Here is an 18159-nt window from a genome sequence, read left to right on the forward strand (position 1 = left end):
GCGGCTGGCAGTGACTCCCTTTTCCTTCCTGTTCCTTTAATTAGTCCCGTCTATACTTCCTGCCTGGCCTCTGGCCAATCAGTGTTTTATTTATTGACCAATCAGAGCAATTTGACATACAGACCATCCCACAGCAGTCCTCATCTCAGGTGAGGCCTCAAGGGACTAAACATGTTTATGCTGAGCTTCTAACCAACTGTGAGAATATACTAGGGAAACTGGCTGGTCTCAGGAAAGGGCAAGAAATGTTTGGAGTAGGTCTAAGCTAAGCTACCCCAGCCTAGAGCCTAGGCTCCAACAGATCTCTGTCTGTCTACCCACAGACAAGTGAGTAAACTCAGACAGGGTGAACAGAACCACCTAGTCAAGTCAATCCAACACTCTCTAGTCCTCAGGAAACCTCAGAAGCATGAACAATAGTAGTGTTATAATAATAGTGTTTATTATATAAAACAAAAATAAATTTGTACAGTTGTTTTGAACCACTGAATGTTAGATTGGTTTGTTACACAGCAATAGCTAATTGATATACCCAGAACTGGAATATAATTAATACTAATATTATATTATTAATAATAATATTATATTATTAATAATAATATAATCTCTAATGCCAAAAGTTGAAAGCCTATAACATATGACTATTTCAACTACATATCACTTTATGCAAAGTTGGTTCATGAACTCAGCTCTCTATACAAGCTACCAAGGATGCAGCCTCTCTGAAAAATGTGGTTGAAGGTAACTTCTAATAGCTCAATGCTGGCCTTCAATTTCTGATAAGATATTTTCACATCTATTGCTTAAGTCTAGGCTTTCCCCCTTTAGCTGAGAAAGGCACATTTCCATTGTGGTCATTTCAGATGCTGGCCTTTTTGTTTTGATTGCTTCTATATACTCTCATTCTGAATCTTAAAGATTTGACTTTATACCAGCAGCTGAGAAGGCTCAGCTCACCACATCCTCTTGCTCATGACAATGTCTGGGTTCTCATTTGTCCAATAAACAAGACTGATTTTTTTTTGAAAAATAGTATGACAATGGTTTAAGCAGTACTCTAGTTGCAGCTTTGATTAATAACTTGACTAAACAGTTCTTACTTGCTGCAAGACAAAATAAGGCATTTTGTAGCAATTCCAGAATTATTTAGCATCTATAGGAATCCTCAACACTGAAATCTCAGAAGACAACAATGGACAGAAGACATAGACTGATTTGGGGTTTGTAGAACACAGGACCCCAAGAGATAATATTTATGAGTGAAATCAAAATCAAAAGCCAAGTGAATGGTTAACTAAAGTGCCGTTGATATATAGGGCACAGGACAGAATCATGGTCTAAGAAGGAGCAGCAGATAAGAAATCAGGAATCCAGAGCAGGTAAGAACAAAGAAATTTTTCTCTGGAGAAGGCAATGTGTCCTAAGAAAGTTCTCTGATTATTCATAGAGCTCCTAGGAACTCAGCCTGCGTGGGGAAGCATAAGTGCCCCCCCCCCATCCTATGTCGAGTTTATTTGCTCCTCCAATGAACTACACACCATCCAGCCACTGCTGTCAGAAGACCATCAATAGTTCCTGGCCTGTGTATGACACACATATTCAAAAACTGAGTACCATGCAACCATCTCCTTCTCAATTATCCCACTCATTCCCCAGTAGGAAAGAGAACTAAGCAACTGGCCTAATTCAGCACACCCTGGGGACAGCTCAGCTTTCTCATTTCCTAGGGATCCCACGGGGAAAAAGAAATGTCATTGACAGTGGAGAGAATCACTGTCTATGTATGTGAAGAAAATTGTTCCCATCTGCCCATGGGCCATGTGTAGTCATAGAATTTTAACACAGAAGGGAGGGAGGGGCGATTAAAGAACCTAGAAGGGTTCAGTCTTCCAAGAGGTTGAATTAGTGGAGACCTAGGTGTAGATGTAATTTCAAATGTCTAGCAAATCCATTTGCCCTTCAAAAATATCTTGTATCTCTACCCGAAGTAATATCATTAGAGATTCATTTACTCACTTAAAAGAATTGCTTAAGGGAAGCTGAGGATGTGGCTCAGTGGTAGAGCATTAGCCTAACAAGCACACAGCCCATGATTTGATACTCAGCATTGAGTAAAAAGCTTAAATAGTTCTCCTAGTATGCTCTATGTTAATACAGAAGTCTTTGGGAAAGATAAAAAACCCATTGATCATCATATCTCAGTGATGGTTAGCTTCACAGAAAGAGATTGAGGGCAGTCAAGGGAACCTGGTGAAGCTGTAAGGAAGCTTTCTTCTGTAATAGTGACTTTTCTCATTGCTGTGAACAAATACCTGATGAGAAGCCACTTAAGGAAGGAAATACTTACTGGGTCTCATAGCTCAAGGTTACAGTCCATCATGGTGGGGAAGCAGAAGCGTGGCAGTGGAAGCTCCAGAGGCTGGTCACAATGCAGCTGTAGTCAGGAAGCTGAGAGAGATGAATGCTGCTGTTCGCCTGTCTCCTTTCTATTCAGTCCACGCACCATGGAGGCTGCCAGCCACATTCCTAAGGGTCTTCCCTGCTCTACTTAAACCTTTCTGGAAATACCCCCTCTGGACATACCTGGAGATACGTTTCCATGGTGATCCTAAATCCAGTCACATTGTCAAGGAAGATTAATCACTGGAGTACCATAAGGGCCTGGACATCTGGCTATGAAAATGATCAGAGGAACAAGGAGACTAAGAAGTAAAAGAAGTGGGAAAAACAAAATGAGAAAAATTTCATGTATTTAATAATGAGAATGTTAGAAACGGACAGGGGGAGAAGGGGACAAAGCCTGTTCTAAGGACTGATTGTATCGTCCAAGTAGATTGCTCCCGTGGAACTCCTGGAGCGATTCTAAGCACAAGGTTCCTAGTAGATGATCGCTGTTGCATTTGCGCTGGAAGTCATTTCCATTGGTCGGTGGAAATGTCTGTTCTGAAAACCAGTGTCCAGGGGCTGCCTGCACAGGTTCAGATCCTCAATCTTCTCACCCTTTTGACACTCTATCCTGAATTTACCCGGCTACTAGATATGCCAGTTTATCTCCCAGGAAAGTCTGCCCATACCTCCCTATTCTTCACTTGGGTATGTCATCAGGTTCTATGGGTTTTCCTTGTTTCCTTTCAGATCTGTTGCTCAGTATTTATATAGAACTGCAACTTCCTAGAATAGACTAGAGTGTGGACTCCCTTTTTGCATGATTGTCCTTGCATAGATTATCCCAATTTGTCGTGAATGCACAGGAATGGAACCCTTAGAGGAATGAAACCCTTAGGAAACATGAACATGAGGCCAATGGCTGCTTCTCATCTTTAAATGATCCCTGAACCTCAAATTTCATATCTGTGAAGCTGGGATGGTATCCCTACCCCATTGTTCATTTAGCATACTGTCCTATTCACTGAGTGGTGTGCCAGGTAATGTGGATGGAAACCCCCACCTCTAAAGGCTGTCAGTGCTTCTGTGTAAGAACGTGCACAAACGCTAGAGCGCTATGAGAAACTGTGTCAATGCTGGAAGACATAGAAACACCATCGGGCTATTACAGCTTCTATGGAAGATTTTGTTGGCCAAATTCATTGGAAAAAACAGGGCAGCAAGCCTGAGCAGTCTCCTTTTTCTCATTCAGCCATGCACTGTGCTTTTGGATACAGAAGAGAAAATGGAAAGGGGTGGACACTTAGCACTTGAAAATTACTGGGCACTTTTCCCATGTGGGGAGAGGAATCCAATGCTAAAATATGTTATTTAGATCAAGCCATCCTAGTCTGAGGTTAGCCTTGTCTTCATTTTATGGAGAATATGGGGTTAATCAACTTCCTTAAGCTCACTTTCATAAGTAGAGAAGAGGAATTCAGTCCCATGTCTGGCTGATGCCAAGGTCAAGGTCCTTTATTGCTGTGCTACATGAGCTGCCATTGTGTTCTTATGGGAAACCATGTTGAATTCTCTAGTGCATCGTTTCATCTGATCTTCACCTTAATCCTGTGAGGCTGAGGGATCCTCGCTTTTTATATACAAAAAAAAAAAAAAAAAGAAAAACCAAAGTTAAGAGGACTTAGGTCATTGCCTTTTTTTGGCACAAGTAATTTATAGATTACAAGAAAAGTAGCCACACTGGGCAGTAGGGGCCACACACCTTTAATCCCAGCACTCAGGAGGCAGAGGCAGGCGAATCTCTGTGAGTTCAAAGCCAGCCTGGTTTACAGAGCTAGTTCCAGGACAGCAATGGCTACACAAAGAAACCATGCTTTGGAAAATCCAAAAAGAAAGAAAGAAAAGAAAACTAGTCACTAAATATTTATTTTTATTTATTAGATAGTAATTACATGTAATATATGATGTAAATTGTTACATACTTGATGCTACATAAAAAATAAGGTGATAAATCTTGGTTTCCTGGCTAAGTGCAAATTCTAGGTTCATGCATCCTTATTTGCCTTAGTTTCTGTTTTTCTTAAAATATCTGTAAAAATTTTAATTGGCTAATTTTTTAATTGTATGGGTACATGTATATTTCTGGAGTATAAACGCAGCATATACTATGCAAGTATGTGTGACGGAGCACAACAGGATCAGGAGGAGAAATTAAATACTCTGGGGTTCTAGTTATGGGTGGTTATGAGTCATCCTTGTAGAACTTGGGAAACAATCCTGAGTCCTCTGCAAAAGCAGTAAGTCTTCTTAACTGCTGAACCACCTCCTCAACCCCTTTTTTGATTTTCTTAATCTTGTATATAAAATACATAGATTTGTTGATGGTGTAAGTCATATAAATTATATAATCCTGTAAAGTATATTGTAGAAACACATATATACAAATACGCATGAATAATCTCATAGTAACCTTGTTCAGAAACAATTACTATTTATTTACTATGTCAGTAGAGTTAGCTATGGACTCTGAGAAAGGAGAGGGACCGCAAGATCCTATAAGGAGCCAACAGCAAATGCTTATATGAGATGGGAAGCTCTGACATCCCAGCCTCCCCAAATCCCTTTGATTACAATGCCAATAGATCAAGAAGGTCATGGCAAGTGAATGTGTGGCTTCTGCCAATAGAGCAGAACCGGTATTCATTGGTTCCTTCTAGGTTTGCTTTCCAGTCAGAATCAAGAGGGAGCTTTAAACAAGTTCACTAGAAATGATATCTTCTCTAGTATGTATTGGAAAACAAGAAAGCAAGCCTCTTGGGAACATTTGTTAGAATAAACCATCGCAGGCATATCAGATGTTATAAGAAAGATGTCAATTAAATTAAATTATGGAATATCCATGATAGAAAACACTTTCTCAAGAGTTCAATGGGTAAAGTGCTTGCTGCACAAGGAAGACCTGAGTTCAGATCCACATGCAGCACAACTGTAAAAGCTTTAACATGGTTCATTCCTGCAGTGCCAACATTGGGTATGTGGGGTGGAGATAGGCAAAACCGGAGCTCGCTGGTCAACTTGTCTAGCAAAAGAGTGAGTACAAAGTTCAGTGAAAGACCTTGTCTCAGGAAAACAGGTGACGGATAATAGATACCTAATGTTGACCTCTATGTGCACATACCAGTGTATGTACACACACATATATGTGAATACTTATGCATACAATATACAAACAGAGATACACACACATAAAGATGCCATGTCAGGCATTTCAAAGTGTGTGTGTGTGTGTGTGTGTGTGTGTGTGTGTGTGTGAGAGAGAGAGAGAGAGAGAGAGAGAGAGAGAGAGAGAGAGAGAGAGAGAGAGAACATGTAAAACAGCTAACACAGAAATGTATGCAATACATATTATTATGAGAAGAAAGGAGAGCAATACAACAGCATCATGTAAGAGGCTCAAATGGGAGTGCTGGGACTCTGTGTAGGGATATTTCTAGAATGAGAACTAGAGGCTGCATGCCACACTTTGCACCAGTTATTCAAGTGGACCATGGGCATACGGAGGTGGGGTTCCTAAGGAGGTCGGGACTTACAGTGGTACCATCAAATTTGTTCTTGGTTTTCGTTTTATGTTTCTGCGTGTGTGTGTGTGTGTGTGTGTGTGTGTGTGTGTGTGTGTGTGTGTTCTCATGTGCACATGTATATGCATGTACAGGCCTAACATTGTTATTGGGTGTCTTCCTTGAATTCTCTCCCCTGTCTATTGAGATAGGGTCTCCGGCTGAGTATGGAGTTGACTAATTCCTGCTAGTCCAACTAGCCTGTTCATCCTAAAGATCCCGTCTCTGCTTCCCAAGTGCTAGAATTACAAGCAGCAACCACACCTTCCCAGTGGATTCTGGGAATCTGAACTCCTTTCTCTGTGCTCTCACATACCACAGCTGCTTTATACACTGAGCCATCTCCTCAGACTTGCCGTCTTCACATTTTCTTTTGTATACTTTCGTGTTGTCAGAATCTGTTATAATAAGAATGCTTTCCTGTGTAAATTGTGTGATTAGATGTGAAGATAAAAAGGATAAGTTAACACAGTCATCAGTATTATCATTTCTAAGTGTCTTCTGTAGGTATGGTTTGTTCCACAAGGGCACATGCACTTATTTATATGTCCTACTGTATATACGATAAGTATTTGGACAAAGGACTTGAATTTTTGTGTGTTCTAATAGTTTAACATTGCTTGTGGAAGGGCTGTCATTTGAAATATGTTCTGGGTGCTTTTGAAATACATTTAATCTTTCTCCGTTGATCTGCTTTCCCTAAACCTTTCTTTAATTCTCTCTAAGGATTCTCCACCTGCTGTGCACGGGATACAACAAAGTGACTCTAATCATGTTGGGAATTATTTTTTTATCAATTTAATCCATACTTGGCAGTTCTTTCCATCCCAAAGCCAGAAATTTTTCAATGGATGCTGATCAATCTCTCAGTGTCATATGACATGGGCAACAGATAATAAATGGATAATTATCTTCTGAAAAAAAATAATGGCACATCCCAGAGGCTAAACTAAGCTTCGATCTCTCTATTGAATGTGTTTCATATCTTCTTATTAGAGTGTTAACTCTTGCCAAAAATAACACCTCTTACTGGTTATATGCTGACTTCATTCTTTGGTGTGAGTGCATGTATGTATGTATATATGCATGTTTGTGTATGACCATGTGTGTAGGTGCACACGTGGAGATCAGAAATTGACATCAGCTATTTTCTTCATTCATGCTCCACTTTAATTTTGAGACAGGTCTCTCACTGAACCTACAGCTCAGATTGTCAAAGTTGGCCTGGCCAATAATATCCAAGGATTGGCCTGTCTCTACCTTGCCAGAGCTAGGATTACAGATGCACATGCCTGCCATTCTTTTTATGTGGGTTCTGGACATTACAACTTGGGTCCTAATGCTTGTATGACAGGCATGTTAACACCATAGCCTAAGCCTGAAGCTACATATCTTTGAAAGTTCCTCTCATTCAGGCATGAGTATGGGTTCATTGTTTGTACCCATTTATAGGTTACTTTTTGAAACAGAATCCAGTTTGAGACGTTAAAAGGAGAAGGCCAAATAGCTCAATGTTTGAGACAGTACCTCCTCAGATTCAGTCAGTACTCCCTTTGACCTTTAACACTGAGGGTCTAATTCCTTCCGGTGTGGACAGCAGATGCTTGGTTCTGCCATCTCACTTTGCAGTGTATCTATTGTGTAGTTCTCCCTGTCTCTGCACGGTCAGAAAACAGCAGCCCTTGAAAGGATAGGGAGAAAGAAAGGAGGTGAGCGTCAGAGAGAACTCAGTCATCAGCTGAGATGGGAGGGGCATCAGAGAGAACTCAGTCATCAGATGAGATGGACGTCAGAAATGACTCAATAGAGATCATGGACTGCATTGTTAGTCTGGTTACTGTTCTTTTGAAAAGCATAAAATCTACAAAAAGGTATCTCTCATATTTTGCCAAGAAGTCTCTAATTTGGGACACAGGGTTCATTAGCAAGTGGACTGCTGTTTGACTGAGACACCTATGTGTATAGTGTCTCAGTACTATGCATTCTGACTCTGATGAAATAGAAATAATGCACTATAACCTTGTGCTAATGCTATCCCAAAAGAACAAAATCACTCTTCATAACAGAATCTCACACCATTCAATACTGACTTACTTTCAGTACTCAAGCTTTTATGCCTCTACCTCTGGTTCTACTGCATGATTTGAACAAGTAATTTCACTTCCCAAAGCTTCAACTTCATCATTATAAAATGAACTCCCCTCAAGAAATGTTCATTAGAATTGAGTTGGAGAAAAGCAATCAAAGCACAGACCTATTGTATCTCTCGCTGTAGCGTGCAACAACTATCCTATTGTTTAGCATTTACTTCTGGATTCTTTTCCTGGTGGTCAAAAGCATCCTGGACCACATGGCATCTTGCTGTTGCTTCTCCTAGCCCCGAGGTCTGAAAGTCCAGCCCCATGCCTAGCTTCCCATGACTCTTCTCTTCAGCAGTGGTCATCCATAGATGTCTGTCCTTTCCCTATATCATGATAACAAATATCTGGTAGACTCAGCAACTTTTTTCTTCTAATTCTTACACACTAGGCTTCTGTTTGTTTTTTTTTTGTTTTTGTGTTTGTGTTTTGTTTTGTTTTGTTTGAGACAGGGTTTCTCTATGTAGCTTTGTGCCTTTCCTGGAACTCACTCTGTAGCCCAGAATGGCCTCGAACTCATGGAGATCTGCCTGGCTCTGCCTCCCGAGAGCTGGGATTAAAGGCGTGCACCACCACCACCCAGCACCACACTAGGATTCTGAAATCTTGCCTGATACTCACTTCAATAGCTTCAAAGACACAAACCTTGACTCGCCCTTAACCACTCCACTTGGAATCCAATCACAGAAGGTACTGAGTGCCTAACATATGTTTATACCTCAGATATGACATTAGGCTTCAAGATCCATCCTGCCCCCGGCTTCCTTCATGGCTGTGAACGTGACTGTCCTGGTGAGTAGCCTTTGCCTACTAGACAACAATGCTTTTTATTAAACCTCTTTCTGCCAAACCTCACAGTATTTCCATAGCCCTATACAAGGAAGATATTATTAGGGTAAATTTTTTAAAGGGTTGATTGCAATATAGTTTTCCTACAATCCTTTTCCTTCTCTAGTTCCATTTTAATATTACAACATTAGTTATACATGATCATATATATGAAATTATACATTATACATGACATTGTATTTATGAAATGTTTTATATGCATTTATATACTAGAAACTATATGTTTTATATATGTTTATTTATATGAAATTATGTATGTTTGTATTTAGATATATGGAATTATATAATTTCAGTGTGTGTGTGTGTGTGTGTGTGTGTGTGTGTGTGTGTGTAAGTAAAACACTTAAAACTCAATTTTCTTAGATGTTTGGTGTTGCTGGGGAGCTTCTCTCCAGGTTCCACCAAGTCCCGCAGTCCCACAATCTACGTATAAAACAATCACTCAGACACATATATTACTTATAAACTGTATGGCCATGGCAGGCTTCTTGCTAACTGTTCTTATATCTTAAATTAACCCATTTCTATAAATCTATACCTTGCCACGTGGCTGGTGGCTTACCGGCGTCTTTACATGCTGCTTGTCCTGGTGGTGGCTGCTGTGTCTCTCTTCCTTCTTCCTGTTTCCCCAATTCTCCTCTCTCCTTGTCCCGCCTTTACTTCCTGTCTGGTCACTGGCCATCAGTGTTTTATTTATATAGAGCGATATCCACAGCAGTTTGGTTCACTGTCTCATGGCAATGTTGAACTCCTGTTGTCAGCTTGATTGGCTCAAAAGTGCCCAGGAGCTTGGTATAGCACACTTCTGGGTGTGTCTATGAGGACTTATTCAAGGAACATTAACCCATAGGGTAAGGCCCACCCTGGCTGTGAGTGGCACTACCCCACAAGCTAGCAGCCCATTTAGACATAAAAGGGGAAAAAAGAGAAAGTCCATGATCATCATGATGTCTTTTCCTCTCTGCGTCCTAGCCACCATGATGTGAACCTCTTCCTCTAGGCACAGGTTCCCTGCCATGATGAACTGCAGTCTCTGAAACAATGGCCCAGATAAGTCCTTCCTTACTCAGGTTCCTTTTCTCAAGTATTTGCTCCTGCAATGATATTCCTGCATCCTCGCACTCATGAAGACCTTATTAGTCCCTGTGTTGTGGGAAATAGTCTCTTTAAACCACTACATTGCTGGGAAAAGACCTATTTTCTTGACTATTGAGTAGATGAACAGCTTCCCATTGCCTAATTTGGTAGCTACTAGCCATCTGTCCTTTTAAAAATCCAAATGAGCTAAATTCAACAATATGTATCCATTTCTTCAGTCACATTGGTTACTTTTCAAATGTTCCATCACCCCCATGCAGGAAGTGGCAGCCATATTGGATGACATAGACTATAGAGCATTCCTTCACAGCAGAGAGCCCTGCTGGATCCTGCTGCTCTAGATGGTGAGGTATCTGATGTCAGAAGCTGAGAGACAGCATTCCCAGGATAAAAGGGATATGAACGGAACTATAGTGATAATAGGAGCCCTCAGACTCAGGCCGCGGCTCCATCACCTGACTGACCATGCTCCATTGCTCATGAGTTATTCCTGGTCTGTAAGATGGTGGTGTGGTTACATCTATGACTTATCTCCCTGAATGGTGAACGAAATTGCATGTAGCTGCCAAACTGACTTTGAATTTTGCCAGTGATGGTGGGTGAGCTGTATAGTGGACACATAAGATCACCCCATCTCCTGTTAGTTCTTACAATGGTAGGAATAATTCAGACTGCCAGTCACAATAGATGAGGGGAGGGTGTGGGAGTGGCCACAGGTCCACCCAACCCTAGGATTGGCACGACCATCATGCTCCCAAGCTCTCCTTTCAACCAAGTTGCACCAGAGGATGCATACTGATTTGTTTGACTGTGCTTAAAACATTCAGTCCAAGCCACAGCTGGTTAGTTCTTAAACCCTAGTCTCATCAGTGAAGATCTGAACAGCACGGATGGGCACCCGGTATCACTTAGTGTGTGACGATGACCTTCTCAAGACTGAAGGCAGGGATGTTATTCTTCTCCATGCAAGTGGGGATGCCTGCCATTCACCCTACGAGCCTGCCCTCACTCAGAGCTTCTGAGCTGACTCGTATGTAATCCCATCACAAACAGCATGTGAGCCATTTCAGAGTCCCACAATTTATTCCATTTTCCCATAGAGGGGGATGTTAGAAACCTAGCCCCATTTCATTATCCATTTGAATAACTTTCTCAATTTCGAGCTTTCTGCCTAACCATGAGGGCTGAATTATGACTAGATTCTCACTCTCTCATGCTCTCTCTCTTTCTCTCCCTGCCTAGTGGGAGCACTAAGTAGATAAATAAAAATCACTGCAGAATAATTGCAGGTGCTGTGGGCTAAAAGTCAGGCTGGGCCCATCCACAGTCTCTGAGCCTTGTCTGGGTCTTTTCTTACTTTATTTTTTATTTTTTTGGTCCATCATTATAGAGGATTCAATTACCTCCATGAGCACTGTGGAAGTTTGCATACATCAACCCTGGGGCATTATTCATCACAATGTATTTTTGAGAGTGAAAGAAAAAGAGGGTTATGTTTCTGGTTCTCCCTAAAGCTGTTATTTTTCATGCGGAGACTTGGTCAAATTTTAGCATTTTGAACCCTCCCCTGATTTCCCAGCTCAAGCATGAGCTATTCTCAGAGTGTCCTTATGCAAATGACAGAGAATTCAGAGTATGAAAGTAAGGCTGGTTGGCATTGCTGTGCAGGGTCTTTCTCCAAGGGAGCCAAGCAAGTGGAAAGAGGGCGGACCTGGAAATCAGTCCCTTCCCACCAGATTTGGAGGATCGTGGAAATAACATTGAGGAAGATATATGTAGAATGGAGAGATAACCAAATCTGTGGGGGAACGGCTTCCTCTGGTGCTCATAGAATCTTCTAATACTGGTGGCCACTGTGGAATGCTTCCTCCCAGCCAGGCACACTTCTGAGAGCCCAGAATTTCGTCTCAGACTCCCATAAGGAAGATAGTGTGATCACTTTCATTTTGCAGAGACTGACCCAATGGGGTTAAAAAAAAAAAACTTAACCCAGTTCACAGAGCCAATAAGGGTTAGAGATAGTGCTGAAAATTTAGGTAGAGTTGCTCCAACGCCTCTGCATTTGTCTGCAAAACTTTGACTTGTGAATGTTGATTATCAGTGGCTTGCACGCTGCTATGGTGACATACACTGACGAAAGCAACCCAAGGGAGGAAGGGTTTATTCCGGCTCACAGTGCAAACGTATCAACCATCACTATGAGAGAGGCAGGGGGGCAGGAGCCTGAAGCAGCCGATCACATCTCATCTGCATTCAGGAAGCAGAGAAGGATGGATATTGTTCTGCTCAATTTCTTTCTTTAAAAATGTGCATTTGTGTGTGTGTGTGTGTGTGTGTGTGTGTGTGTGTGTGTGTGTGTGTGTATGCATTAGTATGGAAGTCAGAGTCCAATTGCAAGAGTCAGTTCTCTCTTTCCATCATGTGGAACCAGGCCAGGGTCATAATTCAGGTTGACAGTATTTTCAGCAAGCATCTTTATCCACTTAGTCATCATACCAGTGCTATTTTTAGGTATATTGATGATGGATAGATAGATAGATAGATAGATAGATAGATAGATAGATAGATAGATAGATAGATAGATAGATAGATAGATATGGAGAGATAGACAGACAGACAGACAGACAGACAGTCCCAGCCCAGGGGATTTACCACTCAAAATGGACAGTTCTTCCCATTTCAATTAACCTAATGAAGATAATTCCTCATAGGCATGCCCAGAAACTACTCTTTCAGGTCATCATTTGTCTTAGTTAGGACTTCTATTGCTGTGAAAAAACAACATGACCATGGCAACTCTTACAAATAAAACATTTAATTGATGTGGTGGCTTACAATTTCAGAGGTTCAGTCCATTATCATCATGGTGGGGAGCATGGCAGCATGCAGGTAGATATGATGCTGGCTACTTCTTGACTAGAAGGCAGCAGGAAGCTGTGGTGGTAATCTAATTGTACTGAATTATTATTTTGATTGTATGTTAATAAATAAAGTTGTCCGGGGGTCAGAGCTATTAGAGCCATAGCAAGAGTGTGGCGGTGGTGGCACACGCCTTTAATCCCATAGATATCTGTGTGTTCAGGGTCAGAGCTATTAGAGCCATAGCAAGAGTGTGGCGGTGGTGGCACACGCCTTTAATCCCATAGATATCTGTGTGTTCAGGGATATAACCAGCATTGGAGACATATGCCTTTAAGACCTAGGGGGCTGTACATTCAGACAGTGACGAGGCAGTCATGTGTTTGGGTTTACAACCAATGAGAAGGCAGAACAACATACTATAAAAAAACGAACCGACAGGAAGTAGGTCTCTTTTCGCGAAGCTGGGACAGCAGGAGGAAGGGTGAGATTTTAGCTCTGAGCTCTGACCTCTCGGCTTTCTCTTTTACATTGTTTCTGTGTTTCTTATTTAATAAGACGGTTGGATACATCAACAGGAAGCCTACTGATAGTCACACTGAGGGAAGCTTGAGCAAAAGAGACCTCAAAGCCTACCCCTAGAGTGACACACTTCCTCCAACAAGGCCACACCTCCTAATAGTGCCACTCCCTTTGGGGGCCATTTTCTTTCAAAACATCACATTATAGATTTCATCAAGTTGATAGAGATTAACATTTGCACTATCTTTTGCCATTTGTTTCTGGTGACCTAGCTTAGCTCCAGCCTGCAGCTCTTGAGTTCTTGTACAGAAGCCCTTGGTAGTAGAAATACCTTTATTCCCCTATCCTAGTACATGTGCATCAGAGCTAGAGAACAGACAGAGGTCACATGCTGCTGTGTTCATGATTTAAGAGTTAAAATTCTGCCTGAAAGTATCAAACAAGTTATATTCTCCCCAACGTTGTCTTCATAATGATAGGGAGAAGTAATAAAGAAGACTGATAATATTAAGTATTGCCAGTGATGTAGAAACATCTAGAACTCTCCTCTTACATTGCAACTAGAAATTTGAAATAGTGTGGTTGCTTTAGGAAGCAATTTGGCAAGTCTTCACATTGTCAAAAATAGAATCACTTTATGACATGTCCATTCTAGTCCTCGGTGTATATGCCCAACAGGAATGGAAACCCATTCAGACAAAAGCTTGTATACAAATGCCCATCATGTCGCCATTCATGATAGCTAAACAAAGGCTAGGAAAGATGTGACGTATTCATATAATACCTTGTACATTGTTGTTACACATGGATATTGGTAATAGGTATTGGCATCATGCATCAAAACTTACATACAAATTATGAAACACTAGTACATGGTACAAAATTGATAATCTTTCAAAACATTAAATGGAAGAAACTACCTGGGAGTAATGGCTCATACCTGCAATCCCAACACTTGGGAGGTCGAAGCAGAGGACCATGGGTAGTTTGAGGCCAACTTGAGACTAGAAGGTGAGATCCTGTCTTAATGAATAAATGAATGAATGAATGAATGAATAAATAATAAATAAATGCAGAGGCCACTTATTACATGATATCATTGATTTGAAATGTCTAGAATAAGAAAATCTACAGAGACAGGAAGTAAAATAGTGGGGTTTCTAGAGTTTGAGGTTTAGGGAGAGGCTGCTAATGGATATAGAATTCCTTTTGGGGTCAAAGATCAATTCTGAGATCAATTCTGATAATGGTTATCCAACGCTACAAATATACTAAAAAGTCACCGAATGGCACACTTCAAATGGTGAACTATATGGAGTATAAATATTATCTCAGTAAGGCAGGGGATAGAACAAGAGAGATGGGACAGGTTTTCTAGCCACAATGTTAACCAGGAAGATCTCAGAGCATCCAGGTAGAGAACACTACTGGCCTTTATGTCTAAGAAAGGGCCAAGAGTCCAGAAGCACATTTGAAAGAAATAGAGCTAGTTTGTACTTCCAGCTTAGGGCTCCCCACTGAGGAGTGTGGGCAACACAAAGATGGGAGCTGCTGCTACCGTCCAGCAAGTGCTGGGTTACTGGGGGTCATGCAAGTAAACCCGGGGTCCAGTCCCCTTGCGTTCAGGGAAAATAATGTATCTCACAGTGAAGGCACCAGAACCCAACTGATTATGAAAACTGAATGGAATTTGGGAGACAAAATCCAGGTAATGCAAATACACTGAGAAAAAAAAAATCATGAGTCAGAGCACACTCTGCACTTCACGGTGGTTTCAGACACCTGTGGCTGGCAGTTTCTGAGGTAGCCACAGTGATCCTCATTCCCCACGTTTAAAGCCTCTACAACCCTCCTCGCCTGTGATCCATTTGCTTCGCGTCTGTAAAACACAACAAAGGGCAATGAGATGTCTTGTCTATGGTTGTGTGATTAGGTTGCATAGTGCCTTTGTTCCTATAGCAGCCTATAGCTATTTATTGCCTTCTTGGCTGTGATGGAACAGGCTGGCCCCTCATCTAGACCCTTTAACAAGGAGCCAATGGTAGTCTCTGATTAATGAACTGGCATCCACACTGTCTGGCAGCCTTGGAAAAGCCAGATCCTGTTGTAAATAGTCATATATGTTTGAAAGCAATCCTTCCAGTGGAGCCTTGAGCTGAGACCACACCCATCTGCAGGTTTGTGCGAGACACCACAGGAGAAGCCAGCTAAGCTCTGACTGCATTCCTGGCTCCCCACCTACAGGGAGAGAATCAATACGTGGTGTAGTTTTAGGAACTGTGTTTGTGATCATTGATGATCTAGTGATAGATAAGACACAACCCCTCAGTCCTAATCACCTAGGCCATATGTTAGTCTACAGCATTCCGCTACAGCAGTGGTTCTCAACCTGTGGGTCTCGGCCCTTGTGGGGGATGGATATCAGCTATTCACATTACAACTCATAACAGTAGTAAAATTGCAGTTATGATGGAGCAATGAAAATAAGTTTATGGTTGGGGGGTGTTCTCCACAGCATGAGGAACTGCATTAAAGAGTTGCAGCATGAGGAAGGTTGAGAACCGCTGCTCCATGGGGAATGAGGAGGAGATACTTGGCTTGCGGTCAGCAGTTATTACCATGGACAGCTGGGCACGAACAAAGTCTGGGGTGCTGAGTTGCCTATCGAGTCGGTGTCATTTGACTCAACTCCTAAAGGCAGGGAGCAGACACGTCCTATTTGTCTGTGTCTCTCTTTGCAGCACAGTTTGCATAAGACAGATGCTGAGATAATGTAAGCAAATGCTGAACCCTCTCAATGGTAAGGTCTCTAAAGGGACACTCTCTTCCTTTTACTCCAAATGGAATGAATAGGAGAATGGGCAGAGGAATGACAGAGTCAGGAGGTCAGGGACACCCCCAGAGCTTCCAAGCCGTGCCGTGAATACTCAACTAGGAGGAGCTGGCTCGCTCCCAGTCTCCCTTCTTCCTTGCATCTCTTTAAGCCCCACATTTACATATTCATTTTCAGACTATTTAAGAGAATTGTATCACCTCCCTGTCTATACCTCTGGTATATTCTATGACTCCCTGAACTTGAACAAGTTTCTCCAGCTCCCGAGTAACCTCTCTGACCTTGAATCCAGTGGGCCTGATGCACCTCTCTCTGCAGTCCTCAGCCACGCAGCCATATCCTTCGAGAATGTTCAGCCCTCTTGGCTCCCATGGGCCTCCTTCACTGCACATTCATCTCGTATCATTTTTACCTCCTTCCCCTTAACCCCTTAGTGTGCTGGTTCCTCAAGGGTTTTTCTTAGCCTTCCTTCCCTCTGATCTCAGTGACTTTCTTCTGGGGGTAGGGGACACCTGTCTCCCTCCTGCGTGTCTTTAATTGCAGAGTAGGCAGGCATCCTGTCTCATGCATCTGCAGCTCAAGTCCCTTGTCTGTTCCTCTCTGCACGTGGATATCTCCAAAGCACCTCAACTCCGTCCTCTCTAAAGCTACCCCACCTCCCAGACCTTGACCCTGGGTGAACTTTCATATCCTACTCAGACCTCTGTCAAATGGCTCGTCCAGGAAATCTGCCCCACTGCACTCTTTGGCTCTGTGCTTTTCCTTCATCAAATCTACCATCACTTCTAAGCATCTCTTGGAGTGATGAATGGATGGAGATCTTCTAGACTGGACTGTAAGCTCTGCAGGAGTGAGGGGTGTCATGGCTGTGTTGCTCACCACCACTGTCCCCCACTCCATAACCAGCACAGAAGCTGCAATAGTAAATATTGATTAAATGCATAAGTGCAGGCCGAATTCTTCTCATTCTCCTTCATTACTTGATTCAGTTGATTGATTTGTATATGCCAATAGGTAGACTATGATTCCATCTTTACGTTTGGTTCTTTGTGCATTTCCAAAGGAAGCTTATGTACAGAGTCAGCAGGGCCCTTCCTACCCAGTAAGGAGCCACAGTTAAGGAATCTCTCCTCTACCCAATGTGTTTCCTCATTATGTAGATAATAGCAGGCAATTAGTGCTAGAATGTGTTTTAAAGTATGAGGTCTAATTACTTCACTTTTCAGGTGGGGAAACTGAGGCCCAGGGGAATCAAATGGCTCTCTTGGGATGAAGTTAGTTGCAATGGTAAAAATTTGTTTCCTGCTTTCTTGAAAAGTATGCCATAGCATGCCATATATATGGTATATGTATGTGTGTATACATATACATGTACCATGGATACTATATATGATACACACATATATATATAATATATACAAAATCACATATGGTATTCACATATAAATATACACATACATAACCATACATGTTGGTTATTTTTTTGGTCAACTTGGCACAGCTAAAGTCATTTAGGAAGAGGTAACCTCAACTGAGACAATGCTTCCATCAGATAGGCCTGTAGACAAGTTTGAGGGGTCCCCCCCTTTTTTAGCTAATGATTGATGTAGAAGGGTCCAACCCACTGTGGTTGGTGTCATCTATGGCATGTCATCTTTGGTTACATAGAAAAGCAAACTGAGGAACCCGTGAGGAGCAAGCCCGTGTGTATCTTTCCTTCTGTCCCTGCTTCCAGGATCCCGCTCTGAGCATTTGCTTTTGCATCTCTCAGTGATGGTCTATAAGCTGTGAGATGAAAAGAACCCTTCCCTCCCGCCAACGCTGATTTTTATCATGGCGTTTAAACATCAATAGAAAG

Source organism: Peromyscus maniculatus, chromosome 7, assembly GCF_049852395.1.
Source record: "Peromyscus maniculatus bairdii isolate BWxNUB_F1_BW_parent chromosome 7, HU_Pman_BW_mat_3.1, whole genome shotgun sequence".
Taxonomy (NCBI): domain Eukaryota; kingdom Metazoa; phylum Chordata; class Mammalia; order Rodentia; family Cricetidae; genus Peromyscus; species Peromyscus maniculatus.